Source organism: Bombina bombina, chromosome 5 (assembly GCF_027579735.1).
Source record: "Bombina bombina isolate aBomBom1 chromosome 5, aBomBom1.pri, whole genome shotgun sequence".
Lineage (NCBI taxonomy): Eukaryota > Metazoa > Chordata > Amphibia > Anura > Bombinatoridae > Bombina > Bombina bombina.
Genome location: NC_069503.1, coordinates 752,443,919 through 752,469,064, shown reverse-complemented (window position 1 = coordinate 752,469,064; position 25,146 = coordinate 752,443,919). Strand labels below are relative to the sequence as shown.

Genomic DNA, 25,146 nt, shown 5'->3' with positions numbered 1-25,146 from the left:
ACACACACTAGCGTATCAACTGCTAAATACCTTATTGACTGCGCCTTCATAGAAACTCAGTAGCCGATCGCCTTGTAGAAAATTGACAAGCCTGTAAACAGAAAATCGTCCAATGGCAAGCTGCCATGTGAAAAATGGGCGTGTCAAAAGGAGCGTGTATGCCTCAGTGGTAGATATGCTAATGTCTAACACGTCATCATCCAAAAAGCCAATAGCAAGAAGCCACGACGAAAATAGGCGTATACATAAAGGCTTGCCTGTCACTAACGTAAATACCCTGACATCCGATGTACCGCAGTCAAAACACAAGCAAAAAACAAAAATAAAAAGTGAAAACCAAAAAAACAAAATATGCCAATGTATAAACCCTCTGTATACCGGCAACCGTGTCAAATATAGCGAAATCGCAATGTTTAAATTTTCGAGATGCACCTAAAGCAAAAGCAAAAATCGGCTACATCCAGTGTGACATACCCTCAGGTGCCCATAACTAAACACGGATTTATTTCTGGACCACCTATTTGGTGTCCAGCATGTTAAGTATGTTATTCTTGAATATCAGTGAAACCAATTTAGCCAATCGCTAAAAGTCCAGCCCTGCCAGGGCGTGTTTATTAATTTCTAGTGCCTAAAAAATGAGCCCATTGCTCAAATCCTAACGTGAAATGTTATCACTTAAAAATTATACAATACCCGTCTGGGAAAAAAAAGAGGACTGAAAAAATCCAAACATTTATTTGAAAAATATTAACCCTTGTGTCTAAATAAGTGCATAAACCTAGATAGTAAATAAAAATAAAACATATACCCACACCTGTTGACCTCACCAGGTCTTTGCCCCAATCTCGGGCATCCAACTGTACCCTCAAAGGGAAACACGGGGGTGGGAGGGAGGGGAAAGACAAAAAGGGGCTACATCATGTAGGGCATGAAAAAACTGCAGAAGGATCCAATAGGAATCGTGTAACCACTCCATTGGAGTGATACACCACACAGACAATACAATTAAAATAAAACAGTTAAAAACAAAAATTGGCACGTGGAGAACTGACAGAGAACAAATAATATTCTATTGAAAAATGATAAATATGATCATAAAAAAGATGGTCATAAAAAACAGATCATAAAGGAAGCAATTATCCAAGAAAAATTAAATATATTACAACGGATTATCATGGACTCTCACCAAAGCAGGGAATCACATAGGGATTCCTAAGTAATCAAAAATAAAAATAAAAAGTATAAACAAGCCAAAAAGTGTAAGTCAAAAATGAAATTCAAAATCAATTAAAAAAATTAAAAATTTAAAAAATGATACTAATGATAACCAAAAACTGAAAATATATGCTTAGAATCAAAAAAACAGGCCAAAACTTATAACAATAAAAAATATATAGTGCAAAAATTAAAACAGAAAAATTGCATTGCTGATAATGGACTCATGGACTCTCATATATGTAACAGTGGGATATCATGGACTCTCATAGAAGCATAGAATCTCTTATGGATTCCTAAAGAATAAAAAAAAAAAAAAAAAAATCCAAAAAAAATCAAAAAAAGGAGGATCAAAAAGTCAGAATCAAAGTTCACAGAAAACATTGCCATCCAGTGTGGGTATTGAGTCCTCTAGGGTGTATAGTCCCCAATTCATAGATCCATCTTGTTTCCTTGCGTAATAGGAGATTACCCCTATTGCCCCCTCTCCTAGGGACTGGTACATGGTCAATGAGTCTAAATCTCAAGTCATTGACTGAATGCCCCGCCTCCAGGAAGTGTCTCGCCACCGGTTGGTCCGCCTTTCCATTCCGTATTGCCAGTCTGATACTAGATCTATGATTGGCCATCCTGGTTTTGGCATCATCTGTCGTCTTACCGACATAAAACTTGCCACACGGGCAGTTTAGTAAATACACAACATATTTCGTGGTGCAAGTAAGGAAATATCTGATGTTATAGATTTTGTTACTTTCTGGATGGTGGAACTGGGAGCCGGTGAGCATCCCACTACAGGTCACGCAGCTGATGCATCGATAACAGCCCTTTTTCTTTGTTTTTAACCACGTTTGTGAACCACCATCTGGATTAATGTCGGCCTTTACCAAGATATCCCTAAGGTTTTTGCCCCGTCTGAAGCCTATTCTTGGTGGTTTCCAATCTTTGAATGGTAAGGTGTTGTCTGCTTCTATTAGTTTCCATTCTTCCTTGACCATTCTCGTTAGTGGTACTACTCCAGGGGAATATGTGGTCACAAAAGTCAATTGATTGATGTTATCAGATGATGTAATAGCCGTTATGTCTCCCATGTTTAATGCTTGAGTCTTCATATCTCTTAACTCATTTGCTTTGTATCCCCTCTGGATAGTCCCTAGTAATCAGGGGCTGATCTGAAACTTAGGTTGATGGCTATAGACTTGCAGCTGATCGCGTCCCTGGTAACAAGGGGCGGATCAGTAGCAAGAGGAATGACGAATTGGAATTTAGTACAAGTTGAGTTTCTGTAATCCAATGTTTGATTGGATGTTGAATAATAGACGATGTTATGATCTTTTGCATTTATTTACACTATTGATAATTACAAAGGATGTTTATTGTCACTAGAGGGCATGACTACTAGCATTAGGGTCCAAGGGGAATGTGTTTTTAATCCTTTTTTTTCAATAACGCTATAACAGTCACATGCACAAATTGGATTATGTTTTTTAATTGGTCACTTAATGGGTGTGTGTAATTATTCAGCCTGATTGGCTGATCCTGAGGGGAGTGTATTTGGGTGCCTATTTAAGGCAGCTTTTGTTCAGTGTTCATTTGTCAGAGGAAGGGACTGTTGTTGTCCCGAAACGTCACAAACTACATTAAATTTCTGGTCACTTTTTGATGAAAATCCAGTGAGTGCTTCTTTTTTTGCTTTTCTATCATACACCGTATAGCACCCTGGTAGCTGTTGAACGTTGGTGAGAGTGCGCATACACCAATTTTTTGCCTGAATTTGAAACCTTGTGCAGTGCACCCACAACAGGGTTGTTTTTTACCCGAATCATTTCTTCCCCCCCCCTGCTATACGACTATTTGACATATTGGGAGAACTGACAATGACCAACAGAGAGGACATGGACATTATGGACACAGAGACCGCTGTGAATCCTAGTGGTACGTTATCGGACGATAAGGATGAGGATATCTTCACTTTCACTGATGAGGACGCAGAACTGATCCGCTTTGGCTCCATAGAGGAGCAACAAGTGGAGGAATCATTACAAACAATGTACAATACATTGATTAAGCTTAAACAGAGAGAAGTCGATTTAAATCTGCATGGAGCATATCTATCAGACTACCATAAAAAGAGAATGATCCCGAGGGGTTTCAGAATAAGGAATATCCCCACTATTGGCAGGTCGAATAACGAATTTTGCATCAACTGGTGCAAAATTCTAAATAAATGTTCATTCGACCTTATGCTACTTGTCATCAGAGAGGTTGGTCGCCTCTTGAAAGAAGTCAAAATTGAAATATTAACATTTGAACGAGAAAAACAGGGACTACTAGAATCTGATACCAACACAAATTGGCTGAACAAATTAAGCCTCCAGATCAAGACCTATAAACAAGATCTTATTGCCTTTAAAAACCGAAAATTACATACTGTCACACAAGATTATTCCTACAAATCTATCTATAGATGGATGGTAGCACCAGAGGATAGGAGACCACACAGGCCAAGGAGGGACCGGCGGTTTACCAAAAAGTCCATAGCCACGGTAGACACGAGCTCTGGAGATAGCTCAGGAACTGAGACTCAAATTGAGGATACGGTTGGCTCCAATAGGGGCGTTACTACGAGATCAAGAGGCAATAGGGGACATTGGGAGTCCTCTAACTCAGGTGCAGCAGCATTACCTCCATTGGCTGGACATCCATCTGCACATCGTTTTTTAGGAAGAGGCGGAGGCCACACACGAGGCGGGGGGGGCATTGCCCGCCGACACCACCAACAACGGAGAGCATAGATAATATTGTATTTAACATCAGTTCACGTACACTATCTGAGACTGAAATTAATTTGTTAAATAAAGGCTTATCTTTTGTGCCCTCGGTGAAAACCAATGAATTTGATCTGTATATTGATGTGCAGAGGTTCAGCAGAAATCTTAGACTAAAGGAATATTTCAATACCAATTCAGAACAAAGGAGTGACTTCAGAGCAAAAGGGTCTTTTGGTCCATCCTCAAATAACCCTACTATCAGCACCTTCACTGGTTTTCTTTCTAACAACATCAAAGAAAGACCAGACATGTCAATAAGAGACAATCTAACAAAAGACGAGAGATTGGCCCTTAAATCCTTAAGTGAAGATTCTTCAATCGTGATTCGCCCTGCTGATAAGGGTGGGGCTATTGTGATCATGGACGTGTCATACTACAAATCCGAGATTCTCAGCCAGTTGAGAGATACAAATACCTATCTAGCTTTGGATAGGGATCCCACTTCAAGACTAAAGAGGAGAATTGACACAACTTTGATTGAGTACAAAAATAATGGTCTGATTACACAAGATGACTACAACTTTTTACGTCGGGAACATCCACTTATTCCCCTACTATACACCTTACCTAAGGTCCATAAGAACGCACAACAACCACCGGGGAGACCTATTGTCTCGGCTAGAGGGTCTTTACTTCAGCCTTTAGCCCAGTTTGTGGATTTCTATTTACAACCTCTTGTTAAATTAACTCCATCGTACATACGGGACTCTCAGGATTTCATCACGAAGATCACTAATTTAAAGAACATCACTGACCAAGATCTATTGGTCACTCTAGACGTGTCAAGCCTATACACTGTAATTCCCCACCATGAAGGCACCAAGGCAGTTATACAGACCTTAAGAAAAGCGGTATATATCGGTCCATCTGAAGAAGTACTTGTTGGCCTGCTCACTCTATGCTTAACAGAGAACTATTTTTTGTTTGATACTACATTCTACAAACAAATTTCGGGGACAGCAATGGGGTCAAATATGGCCCCATCCTTTGCCAATTTGTTTATGGCTCAACACGAGTCAATCCTGATGAAAGTATATGACGACAATCGCATCAGGCACTATTGTCGCTACATCGACGATCTGTTCTTGATATGGAGTGAGAGTGAGAACAGTCTATTGGAATGGATTAACCATCTTAATTCATTGGCAAGCCCTATTAAATTTACACACACAGTTAACAACAATAGTGTGGACTACCTCGACGTGAGAGTGTTCAAAGTAGAAGACAGATTGGGAACTACGCTATTCCGTAAAGAAACTGACCGTAATTCATTATTACATGCAAAAAGCTGCCATCAACCTAGCCTTATCCGCAACATTCCTAAGGCTCAATACCAACGTGTAATTAGAAACAACACGGATGAAACAACATGCGAACAACAACTACAGGAGATGACAAAACGTTTTATCCAGAGGGGATACAAAGCAAATGAGTTAAGAGATATGAAGACTCAAGCATTAAACATGGGAGACATAACGGCTATTACATCATCTGATAACATCAATCAATTGACTTTTGTGACCACATATTCCCCTGGAGTAGTACCACTAACGAGAATGGTCAAGGAAGAATGGAAACTAATAGAAGCAGACAACACCTTACCATTCAAAGATTGGAAACCACCAAGAATAGGCTTCAGACGGGGCAAAAACCTTAGGGATATCTTGGTAAAGGCCGACATTAATCCAGATGGTGGTTCACAAACGTGGTTAAAAACAAAGAAAAAGGGCTGTTATCGATGCATCAGCTGCGTGACCTGTAGTGGGATGCTCACCGGCTCCCAGTTCCACCATCCAGAAAGTAACAAAATCTATAACATCAGATATTTCCTTACTTGCACCACGAAATATGTCGTGTATTTACTAAACTGCCCGTGTGGCAAGTTTTATGTCGGTAAGACGACAGATGATGCCAAAACCAGGATGGCCAATCATAGATCTAGTATCAGACTGGCAATACGGAATGGAAAGGCGGACCAACCGGTGGCAAGACACTTCCTGGAGGCGGGGCATTCAGTCAATGACTTGAGATTTAGACTCATTGACCATGTACCAGTCCCTAGGAGAGGGGGCAATAGGGGTAATCTCCTATTACGCAAGGAAACAAGATGGATCTATGAATTGGGGACTATACACCCTAGAGGACTCAATACCCACACTGGATGGCAATGTTTTCTGTGAACTTTGATTTTGACTTTTTGATCCTCCTTTTTTTGATTTTTTTTGGATTTTTTTTTTTATTCTTTAGGAATCCATAAGAGATTCTATGCTTCTATGAGAGTCCATGATATCCCACTGTTACATATATGAGAGTCCATGAGTCCATTATCAGCAATGCAATTTTTCTGTTTTAATTTTTGCACTATATAATTTTTATTGTTATAAGTTTTGGCCTGTTTTTTTGATTCTAAGCATATATTTTCAGTTTTTGGTTATCATTAGTATCATTTTTTAAATTTTTAATTTTTTTAATTGATTTTGAATTTCATTTTTGACTTACACTTTTTGGCTTGTTTATACTTTTTATTTTTATTTTTGATTACTTAGGAATCCCTATGTGATTCCCTGCTTTGGTGAGAGTCCATGATAATCCGTTGTAATATATTTAAATTTTCTTGGATAATTGCTTCCTTTATGATCTGTTTTTTATGACCATCTTTTTTATGATCATATTTATCATTTTTCAATAGAATATTATTTGTTCTCTGTCAGTTCTCCACGTGCCAATTTTTGTTTTTAACTGTTTTATTTTAATTGTATTGTCTGTGTGGTGTATCACTCCAATGGAGTGGTTACACGATTCCTATTGGATCCTTCTGCAGTTTTTTCATGCCCTACATGATGTAGCCCCTTTTTGTCTTTCCCCTCCCTCCCACCCCCGTGTTTCCCTTTGAGGGTACAGTTGGATGCCCGAGATTGGGGCAAAGACCTGGTGAGGTCAACAGGTGTGGGTATATGTTTTATTTTTATTTACTATCTAGGTTTATGCACTTATTTAGACACAAGGGTTAATATTTTTCAAATAAATGTTTGGATTTTTTCAGTCCTCTTTTTTTTCCCAGACGGGTATTGTATAATTTTTAAGTGATAACATTTCACGTTAGGATTTGAGCAATGGGCTCATTTTTTAGGCACTAGAAATTAATAAACACGCCCTGGCAGGGCTGGACTTTTAGCGATTGGCTAAATTGGTTTCACTGATATTCAAGAATAACATACTTAACATGCTGGACACCAAATAGGTGGTCCAGAAATAAATCCGTGTTTAGTTATGGGCACCTGAGGGTATGTCACACTGGATGTAGCCGATTTTTGCTTTTGCTTTAGGTGCATCTCGAAAATTTAAACATTGCGATTTCGCTATATTTGACACGGTTGCCGGTATACAGAGGGTTTATACATTGGCATATTTTGGTTTTTTGGTTTTCACTTTTTATTTTTGTTTTTTGCTTGTGTTTTGACTGCGGTACATCGGATGTCAGGGTATTTACGTTAGTGACAGGCAAGCCTTTATGTATACGCCTATTTTCGTCGTGGCTTCTTGCTATTGGCTTTTTGGATGATGACGTGTTAGACATTAGCATATCTACCACTGAGGCATACACGCTCCTTTTGACACGCCCATTTTTCACATGGCAGCTTGCCATTGGACGATTTTCTGTTTACAGGCTTGTCAATTTTCTACAAGGCGATCGGCTACTGAGTTTCTATGAAGGCGCAGTCAATAAGGTATTTAGCAGTTGATACGCTAGTGTGTGTGGTGATGCGCATTTGGTTTAAGAGCTAGAATTAGACTGAGGTCTGGGTCCCTAGTAATCAGGGGCTGATCTGAAACTTAGGTTGATGGCTATAGACTTGCAGCTGATCGCGTCCCTGGTAACAAGGGGCGGATCAGTAGCAAGAGGAATGACGAATTGGAATTTAGTACAAGTTGAGTTTCTGTAATCCAATGTTTGATTGGATGTTGAATAATAGACGATGTTATGATCTTTTGCATTTATTTACACTATTGATAATTACAAAGGATGTTTATTGTCACTAGAGGGCATGACTACTAGCATTAGGGTCCAAGGGGAATGTGTTTTTAATCCTTTTTTTTCAATAACGCTATAACAGTCACATGCACAAATTGGATTATGTTTTTTAATTGGTCACTTAATGGGTGTGTGTAATTATTCAGCCTGATTGGCTGATCCTGAGGGGAGTGTATTTGGGTGCCTATTTAAGGCAGCTTTTGTTCAGTGTTCATTTGTCAGAGGAAGGGACTGTTGTTGTCCCGAAACGTCACAAACTACATTAAATTTCTGGTCACTTTTTGATGAAAATCCAGTGAGTGCTTCTTTTTTTGCTTATATATATATATATATATATATATATATATATATATATATATATATATATATATATATATATATATATATATATATATATATATATATATATATATATATATATACAGGGAGTGCAGAATTATTAGGCAAATGAGTATTTTGACCACATCATCCTCTTTATGCATGTTGTCTTACTCCAAGCTGTATAGGCTCGAAAGCCTACTACCAATTAAGCATATTAGGTGATGTGCATCTCTGTAATGAGAAGGGGTGTGGTCTAATGACATCAACCCATATCTTGCAGAGGGATGCAGCACTCTTAAAATTGCAAAGCTTCTGAAGCGTGATCATCGAACAATCAAGCGTTTCATTCAAAATAGTCAACAGGGTCGCAAGAAGCGTGTGGAAAAACCAAGGCGCAAAATAACTACCCATGAACTGAGAAAAGTCAAGCGTGCAGCTGCCAAGATGCCACTTGCCACCAGTTTGGCCATATTTCAGAGCTGCAACATCACTGGAGTGCCCAAAAGCACAAGGTGTGCAATACTCAGAGACATGGCCAAGGTAAGAAAGGCTGAAAGACGACCACCACTGAACAAGACACACAAGCTGAAACGTCAAGACTTTGCCAAGAAATATCTCAAGACTGATTTTTCTAAGGTTTTATGGACTGATGAAATGAGAGTGAGTCTTGATGGGCCAGATGGATGGGCCCGTGGCTGGATTGGTAAAGGGCAGAGAGCTCCAGTCCGACTCAGACGCCAGCAAGGTGGAGGTGGAGTACTGGTTTGGGCTGGTATCATCAAAGATGAGCTTGTGGGGCCTTTTCGGGTTGAGGATGGAGTCAAGCTCAACTCCCAGTCCTACTGCCAGTTTCTGGAAGACACCTTCTTCAAGCAGTGGTACAGGAAGAAGTCTGCATCCTTCAAGAAAAACATGATTTTCATGCAGGACAATGCTCCATCACACGCGTCCAAGTACTCCACAGCGTGGCTGGCAAGAAAAGGTATAAAAGAAGAAAATCTAATGACATGGCCTCCTTGTTCACCTGATCTGAACCCCATTGAGAACCTGTGGTCCATCATCAAATGTGAGATTTACAAGGAGGGAAAACAGTACACCTCTCTGAACAGTGTCTGGGAGGCTGTGGTTGCTGCTGCACGCAATGTTGATGGTGAACAGATCAAAACACTGACAGAATCCATGGATGGCAGGCTTTTGAGTGTCCTTGCAAAGAAAGGTGGCTATATTGGTCACTGATTTGTTTTTGTTTTGTTTTTGAATGTCAGAAATGTATATTTGTGAATGTTGAGATGTTATATTGGTTTCACTGGTAAAAATAAATAATTGAAATGGGTATATATTTGTTTTTTGTTAAGTTGCCTAATAATTATGCACAGTAATAGTCACCTGCACACACAGATATCCCCCTAAAATAGCTATAACTAAAAACAAACTAAAAACTACTTCCAAAACTATTCAGCTTTGATATTAATGAGTTTTTTGGGTTCATTGAGAACATGGTTGTTGTTCAATAATAAAATTAATCCTCAAAAATACAACTTGACTAATAATTCTGCACTCCCTGTATATATATACACACACACACACATATACAGGGAGTGCAGAATTATTAGGCAAATTAGTATTTTGACCACATCATCCTCTTTATGCATGTTGTCTTACTCCAAGCTGTATAGGCTCGAAAGCCTACTACCAATTAAGCATATTAGGTGATGTGCATCTCTGTAATGAGAAGGGGTGTGGTCTAATGACATCAACACCCTATATCAGGTGTGCATAATTATTAGGCAACTTCCTTTCCTTTGGCAAAATGGGTCAAAAGAAGGACTTGACAGGCTCAGAAAAGTCAAAAATAGTGAGATATCTTGCAGAGGGATGCAGCACTCTTAAAATTGCAAAGCTTCTGAAGCGTGATCATCGAACAATCAAGCGTTTCATTCAAAATAGTCAACAGGGTCGCAAGAAGCGTGTGGAAAAACCAAGACGCAAAATAACTGCCCATGAACTGAGAAAAGTCAAGCGTGCAGCTGCCAAGATGCCACTTGCCACCAGTTTGGCCATATTTCAGAGCTGCAACATCACTGGAGTGCCCAAAAGCACAAGGTGTGCAATACTCAGAGACATGGCCAAGGTAAGAAAGGCTGAAAGACGACCACCACTGAACAAGACACACAAGCTGAAACGTCAAGACTGGGCCAAGAAATATCTCAAGACTGATTTTTCTAAGGTTTTATGGACTGATGAAATGAGAGTGAGTCTTGATGGGCCAGATGGATGGGCCCATGGCTGGATTGGTAAAGGGCAGAGAGCTCCAGTCCGACTCAGACGCCAGCAAGGTGGAGGTGGAGTACTGGTTTGGGCTGGTATCATCAAAGATGAGCTTGTGGGGCCTTTTCGGGTTGAGGATGGAGTCAAGCTCAACTCCCAGTCCTACTGCCAGTTTCTGGAAGACACCTTCTTCAAGCAGTGGTACAGGAAGAAGTCTGCATCCTTCAAGAAAAACATGATTTTCATGCAGGACAATGCTCCATCACACGCGTCCAAGTACTCCACAGCGTGGCTGGCAAGAAAGGGTATAAAAGAAGAAAATCTAATGACATGGCCTCCTTGTTCACCTGATCTGAACCCCATTGAGAACCTGTGGTCCATCATCAAATGTGAGATTTACAAGGAGGGAAAACAGTACACCTCTCTGAACAGTGTCTGGGAGGCTGTGGTTGCTGCTGCACGCAATGTTGATGGTGAACAGATCAAAACACTGACAGAATCCATGGATGGCAGGCTTTTGAGTGTCCTTGCAAAGAAAGGTGGCTATATTGGTCACTGATTTGTTTTTGTTTTGTTTTTGAATGTCAGAAATGTATATTTGTGAATGTTGAGATGTTATATTGGTTTCACTGGTAAAAATAAATAATTGAAATGGGTATATATTTGTTTTTTGTTAAGTTGCCTAATAATTATGCACAGTAATAGTCACCTGCACACACAGATATCCCCCTAAAATAGCTATAACTAAAAACAAACTAAAAACTACTTCCAAAACTATTCAGCTTTGATATTAATGAGTTTTTTGGGTTCATTGAGAACATGGTTGTTGTTCAATAATAAAATTAATCCTCAAAAATACAACTTGCCTAATAATTCTGCACTCCCTGTATAGAAATGTAGAAAAAAGGAAAATTGTGAATTAGCGCTGGACTATATATTCCCTAAGATATTTATATATCTGGGTACTCAGTATGTAAATCAAGTCCTAGTCATAGAAATCTGTATATAAAATGAAGACAAACTAAGCATCGGTAAACAAACCCCAAATTTTAGGGTGGTCCACTTCTGATATCATAAAACACACATATACGAAAAATGTATAACAAACATCAGAGAGAAAGTTCCAATGAAAAATAGTTCATATGTGGTGGGTGAACGTAGTCAACAAAACAGTTCATAAAGTGTAGAGAATGGAGAACAAGGGTCCTGGTCCCTATAGGGTGTCTACTTACACTCTTCTACCTCAATCTGTATGAGGTAAGGGCTGCACAGTGTAGAGATAGTCTGTCACAGACACCAGTCAGGCCTTGTCTTCCAATAGTATCAATTCTTGTCCAGAGATGCAGTCATAGGTTACATGAAATACAGATTGAGGTAGAAGAGTGTAAGTAGACACCCTAAAGGGACCAGGACACTTGTTCTCCATTCTCTACACTTTATGAACTGTTTTGTTGACTACGTTCACCCAACACATATGAACTATTTTTCTTTGGGACTTTCTCTCTGATGTTTGTTATACATTTTTACCGATTTCGTATATGTGTGATTTATGATATTATGAGAAGTGTACCACCCTAAAACTTGGAGTTTGTTTACCGATGTTTAGTTTGTCCTTTTTATATACATATTTATATGACTAGGACTTGATTTACATACTGAGTACCCCGATATATAAATATCTTAGGGAATATATAGTCCAGCGCTATTTCCCAATTTTCCTTTTTCTAATTTTTTTTTTAATACAACTTTATTGAAGGTCAAAATTGAACATACATTGTATACCAATACATACAATTAAATATTTATAGCTGAATTATTTTCAATTAACAAAAGCTGAAAAAAGGTGATTTTACCAATATATGTAACACTTAACTAGTGATTCTAGTTAGTTGAAGCCCTTGAATAATATATATAATTTTTTAAAACTCTCACAGTAGAAACAGCAGAATAAATTTTAATATTAAGCTGAATAAAATCTACCTATTAGCAGATATTGTAGCTTTAAATGTATGAACAGATCTTACACACATAAATATAAAGCAGAAGGAAATAAAGTCTGCTAGAGGAATATTATAGAAAATTAAACATAAGACTATTATTTCAAAAGTATATATCACAAGTAGGATTGGTAGCTGAGAAATCAGAATCAAAGCTAAAGCAAACTAAAGTAGATAACAAATATAAATAAATACCGTACTTAGTAGAGAGAAACAAATTAACTCTGCAGGAGTGGTGAAGAAAATAGCTGGCTGTGAGGGAGAAGCAGGCTGGATGGATATGCTGCAGCTGGAATACAATCAATGGCTGTGTAATGTTAAAAACTGAACCAGGACAATGACTGTGTGAGCCGAACAGATGAAGCAGAGCAAATAAAGCACGTTGAGTTCAGTGGCAGCGTCTGAGTGAAAGGAGAGATGATACAGAGTTGGGATGTTTCATTAGCAGTCACAGATCGAGTGTAACAGCTGGTGTAAGAGAGGGAGGAGGCTGCTGGGGAGATCTGGAACACTGAAAGAGATGAAGGAAGATTTAAATGTCGAAGTCAGCAGAGGTGGTAAACTGGAGATCCGGGAGTTGGAGAGGAATGCTAAGCTTGTAGCACCAAAGTAACACAGGAAATGCAGATAGAACAGGGCGTATCTCCTAAGCAAAAGTAAAGCTGAAAGCAGTAGAAGCGATTAGGAGCACTTCAGGCCAACAAGCAGTTTGTCAATGGTTACAGCTGATATAGGCTAGGTGAATCAGGGAGGTGCTTATAGTTAAAGGTATAGTATGAATAGGATCATGACACAATAATACAAAATGGATAAAGGAAAATTTTAAGAAAATAACTTAAAATAACTTATGTCCTAAGTCTTTAGTGAAAGATTGTGCTCCTGTGTTGACACCTATAATACCTGTCAACATTCCCCTATCAAGGCCTAAAGGTTGAGAATAGCTATTTATGTGTCTGCTATAGAGCCATGCAACATACCATATACAATAAAATAGCCTGCCTTTAGTTTGGGCTCCTTAGTTCAATGTATTCCTCCAATTGGATCTGTTTAAGAATATGTGATTTTGGTGGTGATGGTATTCCTCTAAATCTATCAGTTCTGATACTGATATCCACATCCCCACTGGGAGCTTCCTTATACTTCTGTCAGGTAAAAGGTGAGTGGCACTGTAAGTTATATACATCATATTGATTAATATTGCATTTATATATAAAACTACTTTGATATAAAATGTTTTGACTACTGTAAAAACAGGTCTTTTTATCAATGAACCTTAACAGACTCAGACCTCCTGCTATTAGGATACACATTACAGACCAGAATGTCTCAAAGTACAAAGAAGACATTTGTCCAAATTATAAGATATAATTTCAAAAGAACCTTTTAACACTGTCTAAGAGATGGGCACTGTGATGAGAGCAGGATGTGATGTCACTAGTTGGGGGCGGGGCTTAGGTCTGGGAGTCTGTGTCGCAGTTAGTTAGTGAAATCAACCTGACTAGATGTATGTTTCTGTGCTCTGAAATAAAATAGAGTTGTACCATCATTGCTGTGTCCTGCATATGTCCTGCATCTCATGACATGGTGTCAGAAGTTCTGGCCTGCGCTTCTGTTCCTGATCGATTGCAATGTCAAAGTTTACCCCACCTGAGCCTTTTGACTTCTCTCAGCCTGCAGCTTGGCCCACATGGCGTCAGCGGTTTCAGCGCTTCAGGATTGCTTCCAAACTGAACAAGGAGAGTGGTGATGTACAAGTTAATTCTCTTTTATACTCTATGGGGAAGGATGTGGAGCCAGTGTTCAATGCATTTACTTTCCAAGAAGGGGAAGAATTTAACATTGATATAGTTATGGATAAACTCAGTGCCCACTTTGTGCCCAAAAGAAATGTGATTCATGAGAGAGCTTGTTTTCACAAACGTAATCAGCGTGTGGGAGAATCTGTGGAGTCATTTGTGCGCAGCCTGTATGAACTAGTTGAATTCTGTGAGTTTGGTGTTGCTAAAGAAGAGCAAATCAGAGACAGAATAGTTATTGGAATTGCAGATGCTGAAGTCTCACTGAAGCTGCAGTTAGAGCCTGATTTAACATTAGATGGGGCTATTAGGATGGCCCGCCAGAGTGAACTGGTGAAAAAGCAGAGTGCTGATCTGAGGTCTGAGAGTATTGTGGATAAAGTGCAACAGTCCAGGAAAACTGCTAGTGAAAGGCACAGTGTGAGCGGCAGATTTAAAATAATGGAAAGGCCTAGAAGTGGATGGGCGCAACATGCCCGATGCACACGGTGCTACCGTGCCCATGATCAGAGTGTTATATGCATAATGTTGAATACATTAAGGAGATGCAGGTGGACAGTGACCAGGAGGGTCAGGAAGTGTCTTTTGTGGGGTCCGTTGTGGAACGGCCAAGCTCAGAGGAAGATTGGAAAGTTACTTTTACTGTAATGGGAGCTAAAGTTGATTTTAAGATTGACACAGGAGCAGATATCACTGTAATGTATTTTGCTGAATTTATAAAACTGCCTCGACAGCCCCAGCTGGTGAAGGTTACTACAAATGTCCATAGTCCTGGTGTCCGCATTGATTGTGTGGGGAAATTTTTTGCCAGCTGTGAGTACAAGCAAAGAAAGTTCACCATGTGGGTGCATGTGATTCGAGGTCAGTGTGTTAACAATTTATTGAGCAGAAAAGCAGCCTGCGACTTGGGCCTCGTGGCCAGAGTGAATGAGATTTCCGAAGATATGTTTGGTGAGTTGGGCCTACTGAATTGCAAACCAGTCCGTATAGCACTTAAAAGTGACGCAGTCCCATACAGTATTTCTACTCCCCGTAGAATTCCGTTCCCGCTCATGCCTCAAGTGGAGAAAGAGCTTATGCGCATGAAGTCTATGGGGGTTATTGAAGAGGTTGTTGAAGCGACTGATTGTTGTGCCCCCATTGTTCCAGTTGCAAAGAAAAACGGAAAGGTGCGCATCTGTGTGGACCTGAAAAGGTTGAATGAGGCAGTGAAGAGAGAGAGATTAGTGCTGCCGACATTAGAAGATATAGCTCCAAAGTTGGCTGGGGCGAAGTTCTTTTCCACATTAGACGCTTCTATCGGCTTTTGGCAGATCCCCCTGGATCCAAAGTGCCGCAAACTGACTACCTTTATCACACTGGTAGGTCGGTTCTGTTTCTGCAGACTCCCCTTTGGGATATCCTCCGCTCCTGAAATCTTTCAAAGGGAAATGAGTTCTCTCCTGAGTGACCACGTGGGCACAGCGGTCGTCATGGACGACATTCTAGTGTATGGCTCTACAGTGGAGGAGCATGATCAGTGTTTAAGTTGGGTGCTACAGGCTATCAAAGAGTCTGGGCTGAAGCGGAATAAAGAATAATGTCATTTTAGGAAAACTGAATTGTTACTTTGGGCATATCATCAACGGGGATGGCATCAAGCCAGACCCCGAGAAAATTTGTGCTATTGAACAGATGAAAAGTCCTTCTGATGTACATGAGCTAAGACAGATATTGGGCCTTGAAAATTACGTGGGCAAGTTTCTTCCAGATTTATCAACAGTTTTACACCCTATCACAGTGTTGCTTAAGAAAGACGTTGCCTGGGTCTGGGGACCTTCACAAGAAAAAGCTTTTCTGCAGGCCAAGTCCCTGCTGGGGTCTGCCCCAGTGCTGGGGTTCTACGACCCTTCAAAAAAGACTGTGGTTAGTGCCGATGCAAGCAGTTATGGGTTGGGGGCTGCACTCCTGCAGTTAAATGAAAATAAACTACAGCCCATCGCCTACTGTTCCCGCACACTGACTTCTGCGGAGTAAAAATACGCTCAAATTGAGAAAGAGTGCCTGGCTGCAGTTTGGGCCTGTGAGCGCTTTCAGCGTTATCTAGTGGGTTTGGAGAAATTTAGTCTGGAAACTGACCACAAACCGCTAGTCCCTCTAATCAACTCTTATGACATTGAAAAAAAACCCTTGAGATGCCAGAGACTTTTAATGAGACTGCTCAGGTTCAATGTTCAGGCAGTGCATGTGCCGGGGAAACAACTGGTTGTGGCGGATACACTATCCAGGCTCCCGCTGGCTGCTGCTGAAGAATCCTCCACAGAATCTGATGTGAAAGTGTATGTTGATTCAGTTCTGGCCTCTAAGTCCATTTCTTCAAGGAAACTGGAGGAAATAAAGAAAGAGACATATTTGGACACAGATCTGCAAGAGGTTATAAAGTACATAAAAGAAGGCTGGCCCGAGAGCTGGGCCGCCTGGATGTCTTTAAGTGCTTACCAGCCAGAGAGGTCGCAGCTCACGGAGCTGGAGGGGTTGGTGCTGTTCCAAGACCGCATTGTAATTCCTGTCAGCATGAGGAAGGAGATGTTAAACAGGATTCACGATGGCCACTTAAGCATTACGAAGTGCAGAGAAAGGGCAGCTACAGCTGTGTGGTGGACTGGGATCAGCTCCGACATTGCAAATCACGTGTCTAAATGTGCCTTTTGCCGGGAATGCCGGCCTACTCAGAGAAGGGAGCCCTTGATTTCTACTCCGCTGCCTGCGGGGCCGTGGCAGAAAATAGCTGCTGATTTGTGTGAACTGCACAGGAAAAAGTTCCTTGTTGTGATCGACTACTATTCCAGGTATTTGGAAATTGCACCCCTGAATGATATCACAAGTCAAGCCGTTATCATTCACCTGAAGAGCTTGTTCGCCCGGTGGGGCATTCCCATGGAGCTGGTGAGTGATAATGGTATGCAGTTCGCTTCTACAGAGTTCAGTGCTTTCAGCAGGGAATATGACTTTGTACATTCCACGTCAAGTCCACATTATCCGCAGGCCAACGGAATGGCTGAAAGGGCAGTTCAAACAACAAAATTCATTCTAAAGCAATCTGAGCCGTACCTGGCCCTCTTGTCATACAGGGCGACGCCCATTCAAGCTACAGGGTTTAGCCCGGCACAGCTGATGTTAGGACGCCAGATTCGCACCACTTTACCCTCAGTGGGTGTCTTCAAGCCGCCTGGCCCTGTTCCTCGGGACGAAGTCCTTAGGAGGGATGAAGAGGCCAAAAAGGGTTATTGTTTCTTCTACGACAAGAGACATTCTGTCAGGCCCTTACAGGAACTGAATGCGGGGCAAACTGTCAGAATTAAACTGGATGATGAGAAGAAATGGAAGACGCCTGCTACGGTAGTTGGCCGCTCTCCAGAACCAAGGTCTTATACAGTCCTTACTGAGGGAGGGACGGTTACACGCCATTACCGAAGACATCTTCAGCCTGTACCTGAGAGTCTGGAACTGGATGCCTCAGTACCACCACCGGTGGGATCCCCTGTTCTAAGAGAGGTGCCTTCCCCTCAAGATCACAGCAGGGATATATCTTTGCCTCCAGCGGACTCTAATTCACCATCTTCTGTATCAGAGGACAGTTCATGCAAAGTTACATCAAGCGGAAGAGTGGTGAGACTTCCGGCCCGATATAGGGACTGACTTTAGCTAGAACAGTGACCGGAAGTATGGGCAGAATAATCCCATGGTCACTGTGGACTAGGGTAGTCTACCCCGATGTCCAAGTCAGGATGTAATTTATGTGTTTATATTTTCTGAACCTATTTGTTTATATATATATGTTCGAAAAAAAAATGTTGTTGTATACTCTGTTCGTATACCTTGTTATTTGTTATATTCAAATGTATGCTTCGCCTTTGAAAAAGGGGAAGATGTGATGAGAGCAGGATGTGAAGTCACTAGTTGGGGGCGGGGCTTAGGTCCGGGAGTCTGTGTCGCAGTTAGTTAGTGAAATCAACCTGACTGGATGTATGTTTCTGTGCTCTGTAATAAAATAGAGTTGTACCATCATTGCTGTGTCCTGCATATGTCCTGCATCTCATGACAGGGACCTTCAAAGGAATTGCCATCAAAAGCTTCCTGCCTATGCAGCTAGGTGGCCGCAACCCTGTAGTTAGGGAGACACAAGTCTACCTTTTACCAAAGATGGAAAGCAAATGTAAATATTTCTCAGTTTCTCAGAGTTAATTAATACATGCTGGTTTCAGCACACAAATATCCAGACTATGGGGGCGATTTATGAAAGTGCGAGCGGACATGATCCGCTGTAGTGGATCATGTATTCCGCACAATGATAAATGCCGACAGCAAACGCTGTTGGCATGTATCATTGCACAAGCAGTTCTGGCAGATTCGCGGCCAATCAGCCGCTAGCAGGGGGTGTCAATCAACCCGGTCGTATTCGATCGGGCAGATTGCTGTCCGTCGCCTTAGAGGTGGCGGACGAGTTAAGGAGCAGCGGTCTTAAGACCGCTGCTTCTTAACTCCTGTTTCAAACGCGGAAACAGAGTCATTCAGGGCCGTACGGGGGTTGATAAATCAGCCCCTATGTGTCTACTTTATATATCCTTTAATTCAAATATTATAAGGGGAAATGAACCACATACACAATTGTGACTTTAAAGTTTAAAAATTGTGAAATTCATATAGTTAAAGTGAAAGTAAATCCTACACACAGAAAATAAATGACAGTGGCGCTAACACCCTCTTTAAATATAATAAAAACACTAATGTCAATTCTTACAACCACATGTATAATTTCTAAAAAATAGATAAAAACCTGTATACAATTATATGATATTTAAAAGACTATAAAAATTAAAAATAGAACAAATGGAATAACAAAAACGTTTTACCACTTTCCAAAGAAATGTCAGTCCATAAACCACTAGAGTCCTCTGCTGCTTGTTAACCAAATGGATCCTTCACACCAAATGAAGTAGGGCAAAAAACTTGAATTCTGAAAGAAAAAAGCGCAAAGAGAGACTCAAGTGCAATAAATAACACAGACGCTGCTGCTCTTAAAAAAATGCACTTACAATGTTTATTAATAATAAAGCAGGTATAAAACAGTTTTCTCCTTCAAGGTAATTAATCCAAATACTCAGCTGCTCCGGTCTGTTTTCACAGCCTTACAATGTCCGCTCCCTTCTGATGTCCACCGGAACTTTCAGTGTAGGGGAAATCCTTGTTGATGGGGCTACGGTAGCCCTGAGAGTCCAAAAAGCAGAGTGTTCTATTCTTAGAACTACGGCTCCTCTGCAGATCCAAAATTCAGTCCTGTGGTACCTCTACGCGTTTCTTCTGCTATCGTGCAGACTTTCTCAAGAGGATGAAGAGTCTAATGCTGAGTGGATTCAATATCCATCCCAATAAAAACCCTCATAGTAAATCCTATTGGTTGAAATTTCCTCTGTGTAATATGGGTAAGAAATGCTCACTGGGTCCTAGAGACCAAGTTATAAAATGCTACGTTCCTTTTGCACATAACAAATAATGTGTACAGTTAATTACAACACATCTATAGTTAATAAAAGCAAAAGACAAGGGACAATTATTTTGCACAAAAAATTATAACAATAATACAAAACTCCTACCACTAGGTAAAATTTAATAAAGCAAAAAATATATTAAAAGTTGATACAACGTGTGTTAATGCATATACTAAAAATCCCTGCAAACTAAACAATATTCATCTATGTATACTTAATATCTACACATCCAAAATTAGTATATGTTGCAATCCCAAAAAACAAATAATTAACCCAACAAATGTAACAACAATACTCTGATCCTACAACTAGGTTTAATTCGATGAAGCAAATATAATTAAAAATTAAAACAAGATATATTTATGCGCATATCCTTGCAGCTTAAGCAAGATTCATCTCTATATATGATGAGCATTCACAATCTGGAAAACACATTTTTATTCTCTATGTATATATATGTGTATACCTTTCCTACTAAAAAGGAGTGATTTAATCCTAAGTATCCAAGTTGATCTGGAGTATAGAGGGATGGATCTACAAAAATGTGTTTAGAAAATTTGATAGTATGTACACTGTCATCTCTATTTAGGTATCATCCAATTAATTCTATACAATTATTAAAGGTTGTTTAAAATTTATTTAAAAGTTGTTTAAAATGGAAGGGAAAAGAGGAGGAAATAATTATTATATAAACAAGAATTATTAAAGGAACCTTAAGAATATCTAAAAAATGTCAGATTTTTTTATATATTAATTACATAAAAGCTGCTATGTCAATGTCTATGTTTAATCCTTTTGGATGTAAACTATTGAGCTTTTGGATCCAAAAAGTTTCTTGTTTTCTTAGGCTCATCAACCTATTGCTACAACTCTTAGGTATCCAATCAATTGCTTGAATTTTTAGAGACCTAGAGTCTCCCCCATGATGTTCCAGAAAATGTAATGGTACACTGTGATTAACTACTTTCTCTTTTATATTATATAGATGTTCTGTCAGTCTACTTCTTATCTTTCTTTTGGTGCGCCCTACATAAATTTTATTACACCCACAAGTTAGGAGGTACACTACATATGTGGTGTCACATGTACACCTACTCTTGATATTAAAAGACTTAATGCCTTCGCTGTCTTTAAAATGACTATCCTTATTGATATGTTTACACATACTGCAAATTTTCTTTCCACACTTGTATGTGCCTGGTTTTAGACTCAGCCAATTACTCTTCCTATCAATTTCTGTTATTTCCAACTTCCTCAATTTACTGGGAGCTAGCAGATTTTTCAAACTTCTCCCTTTCTTAAAAGTAAACACAGGTTCTTCTGTCAAGATAGGGGCCAGTACAGGGTCCGTCTTAAGAACTCCCCAATGTTTTTTAATTACATTCTTGATGATCTTATGACCCTCGTTGTAAGTAGTAATAAACCTTAAAGTATCCTTATTATCTTGAGTTGATTTATCCTTTTTAGGTTTTAAAATAGAGTCTCTATCAGTTTCTTGTGCCCTATTATATGCTTGTTCTATTGTATTTCTGTTATAGCCCTTTTCTATGAACTTAGTACTCATATGTTCAGCCTCTTTTTTAAACATCTCTATATCTGTACAGTTACGTCTGAGTCTTAAGAACTGCCCATAAGGCACATTGTCTTTCCACCTCTTAAGGTGGGCACTTCCATTGTCTATGTAACTATTTCTATCAGTAGGTTTACTAAAATTACTCACCGCTGTTTTTAAGTTGGCATCTACATATAACCAAAGGTCTAAAAATTCAATTCTTGTTCGTGAATGTTTACCTGTAAAATTTAAGTTAAAATCATTATTGTTCATATGTGTTAAAAAGCTATTAATCAATGATTCGTCACCCTCCCAGAGGATGATTACGTCATCTATGTAACGATAATATTTTATAATGTTGTTTATAAACGGATTATTGTTCCAAACCTTCTCAATTTCAAATCTGTGCATATAAATATTAGCATACGATGGGGCAAATGTAGTCCCCATCGCTGTTCCTTTGACCTGTTTATAGAACACATTTTCAAAAATAAAATAATTGTGCTCTAAGATAAATCTCGTGCAATCTAGGATAAAGTTTAATTGCTCTGCTGAAAATTTCCAATTCAACAGTTCCATTTCAAGGGCCTTCAATCCTTTCTCATGGGGGATAGAGGTATAAAGCGCAGACACATCGCACGTTACCCAACAATAATTTTCTTTCCAGTTTAAACCTTCAAATATATTGATGGTTTGTGTGGTGTCCTTGATATATGATTTAGTATTCTTGACTATTGGTTGTAGATAAAAATCAATATATTTAGAAACTTTATCGCTCAGGGAATCAATCCCTGAGATTATAGGTCTCCCAGGTGGCTTATGTATATCTTTATGCACCTTTGGCAGGTGGTAGAATATGGGGATCCTAGGTTCATTTTCCTGTAAGTATCTAAACTCATCATTATCAAGGACTCCTTCTGTTTTTGCTAGCACTAATATTTTATTAAGCTTATTTTGGTATTGTTTCGTGGGATTCCCATTGATAACTTGGTATGTGTCTATATCTTTTAATAGATTATAAGCTTCTGCTAAATAGTCTTCCCTCTTCTGTATAACAATCCCACCCCCCTTATCTGCTGCCCTAAAAATGATATCTTTATTGTCCATCAATTTCTTAAGAGAGTTTCTCTCCTGGGAGGTTAAATTGTCATTATACTTATTAACTAAATTCTTTCTTTTCTTGTGGAATAGATTAAAAACCTCGTCCATAACCATCTTTGTGAAGACTGGAATTTGGTCCCCCTGTGTTCCAACTGGATAAAATGTGGAAGGTCTTTTCAAATTACTATGGTGAATCTTAGATTCTTCCTCATATATGGAAATATTAAACAATTCCTCTATTGTATCGATACTCTCATTAACATCCTGGCTATCAACACCCATATCTTCTAGGGATTTTAGAATGGTTAAAGTTTCTATATCTTTCCCTTCCAAGTGATCTTTATTAACCGCTGATTTTAAATTGCATTCTTTTTTGGCATAAAATCTTTTTAAGACTAGCTTTCTAACAAATTTCTGAATGTCGATGAAAACTTCAAAATCATTCGGTAGTGTTTTGGGTGAAAAGTTGAGACCTTTATTTAAAAGTTTAATATCATTGGCATCTAACTCTATATTAGCCAAGTTAAAGATGTCTAATTCCTGTCTTCTTCTCGCCTCTGCCTTCTGTTTGGTTGTTGTAACTCTGACCCCTCCTCTCTTTCCTCTCCTTGTTCTAAACCTCTTTTGTTTTGTCTTTGTCTGGTTTCCCACGCTCCTTGTTGTGTGTACCTCGGTTCTGGTTCTAATCGTTGGTTGTGGGGTAATGGTGTTTTCCCTAAAAAATGATTCTGATGATTGGTATTTCCCTCCTGTCTTTGATTATTTCTCCATTCATTATTCTCTGATCTATGGTTATAATCTTGATAATCTGATTTAGGGCGAGCCCCCAAAACAGGCCAACTTGATTCATTCTGATGCTGATTAAGCACTTCAAATCTATTTGATGTATTGATATTAAGACCATTTGAATTTTCTCTGGAATTGTCCCTCCTATTAGAATTAGATGGGCCATCTCTTTCCTCTCTCCTTCCCTTCCATTGCTCATTGTTACCATAGTAATTACGGTTTTTATTAGGATATTCATAATGTTTATCCATCCAAAACTGCCTGTTAGTGTTATCATTATAGGGTCTCCTATAGTTCCCATTCCTATTATGGTTGTAATTATCCATATGTACTCTATTAGTTTGTGGAGCCACCCTATTATTATTACTAAAACCCACTTCATTTCTATTCATACCTCCTTCAAGTTTTTCCTCAGCATTATGATAATAAGTACCTATTTGAGTATTCCCTCCTCTTCTAAAATCGTTTCCCTGTGGGTTTTTACCTCTATTTATCAAGCGCATATTCTCTGTCTTCTTTTTAAAATTATAAACCTTGTCCTCCTTAAAATCTTGTATATCCCTAGTTAACTTTTGTTGTTTACTCCTCTTAAGATCTATTTCCAATTGTTTGATTCTATTTTGGATACTGTTATTCCTAGTCACCCATTTCTCTTCAGTTTTAAAAACCTGTATTTTGGGAAGTATCTCATCTAGATCCTTCTTAATCCTATTCAGCTTGAACTCTCTATACTTAATGAGTACCTTAATTAGTTTGAGAGAACATTCCTGTAGAGCCTCCTCCCACTCACTAGTATATTCCACATCCTCCAAATCAAATGCAGGATATTTAAAAATGCGGAGGCCCCTTGGAACAACATTATGAAGTACATAGTTGTCTAGCAGTATTAAATCCTGCCATTCACGGGTATCTTGTTGTAATAACTTCTCTAATTTTTTAAAAAGCATATCAGGTGATTCTGTATTATTGTTAATGGAATTTGGAATGTCATTAGTAAGATCTAAGTCCCGTTTTCTATTATTCCTAGCACTATAATCCCCAAAGGTCTCTGGGGTTTCAACATTATCTATCAGGGTAGTCATGCTGCCTATTTATAAAAAGATTCAAAAAATAACACACACAGAAAATAAATGACAGTGGCGCTAACACCCTCTTTAAATATAATAAAAACACTAATGTCAATTCTTACAACCACATGTATAATTTCTAAAAAATAGATAAAAACCTGTATACAATTATATGATATTTAAAAGACTATAAAAATTAAAAATAGAACAAATGGAATAACAAAAACGTTTTACCACTTTCCAAAGAAATGTCAGTCCATAAACCACTAGAGTCCTCTGCTGCTTGTTAACCAAATGGATCCTTCACACCAAATGAAGTAGGGCAAAAAACTTGAATTCTGAAAGAAAAAAGCGCAAAGAGAGACTCAAGTGCAATAAATAACACAGACGCTGCTGCTCTTAAAAAAATGCACTTACAATGTTTATTAATAATAAAGCAGGTATAAAACAGTTTTCTCCTTCAAGGTAATTAATCCAAATACTCAGCTGCTCCGGTCTGTTTTCACAGCCTTACAATGTCCGCTCCCTTCTGATGTCCACCGGAACTTTCAGTGTAGGGGAAATCCTTGTTGATGGGGCTACGGTAGCCCTGAGAGTCCAAAAAGCAGAGTGTTCTATTCTTAGAACTACGGCTCCTCTGCAGATCCAAAATTC

The 25,146-nt window shown here is 39.1% G+C and overlaps 1 protein-coding gene across 2 annotated transcripts in view; it reads right to left on the bottom strand.

Annotated features, from left to right (window-relative positions):
• The window catches only part of LOC128660800 (glyoxylate/hydroxypyruvate reductase B-like), a 75,769-nt gene extending 62,427 nt beyond the window's left edge, over window positions 1-13,342 (bottom strand). The window contains exon 1 of one of the 2 annotated variants that reach the window (XM_053714826.1): window positions 12,858-13,342. The gene's annotated coding sequence lies outside the window, so the exon portion shown is untranslated. The remainder of the gene's footprint in view (window positions 1-12,857) is intronic. The other variant, XM_053714825.1, reaches the window with a different exon arrangement.
• Between the last annotated feature and the right edge of the window lie 11,804 nt (window positions 13,343-25,146).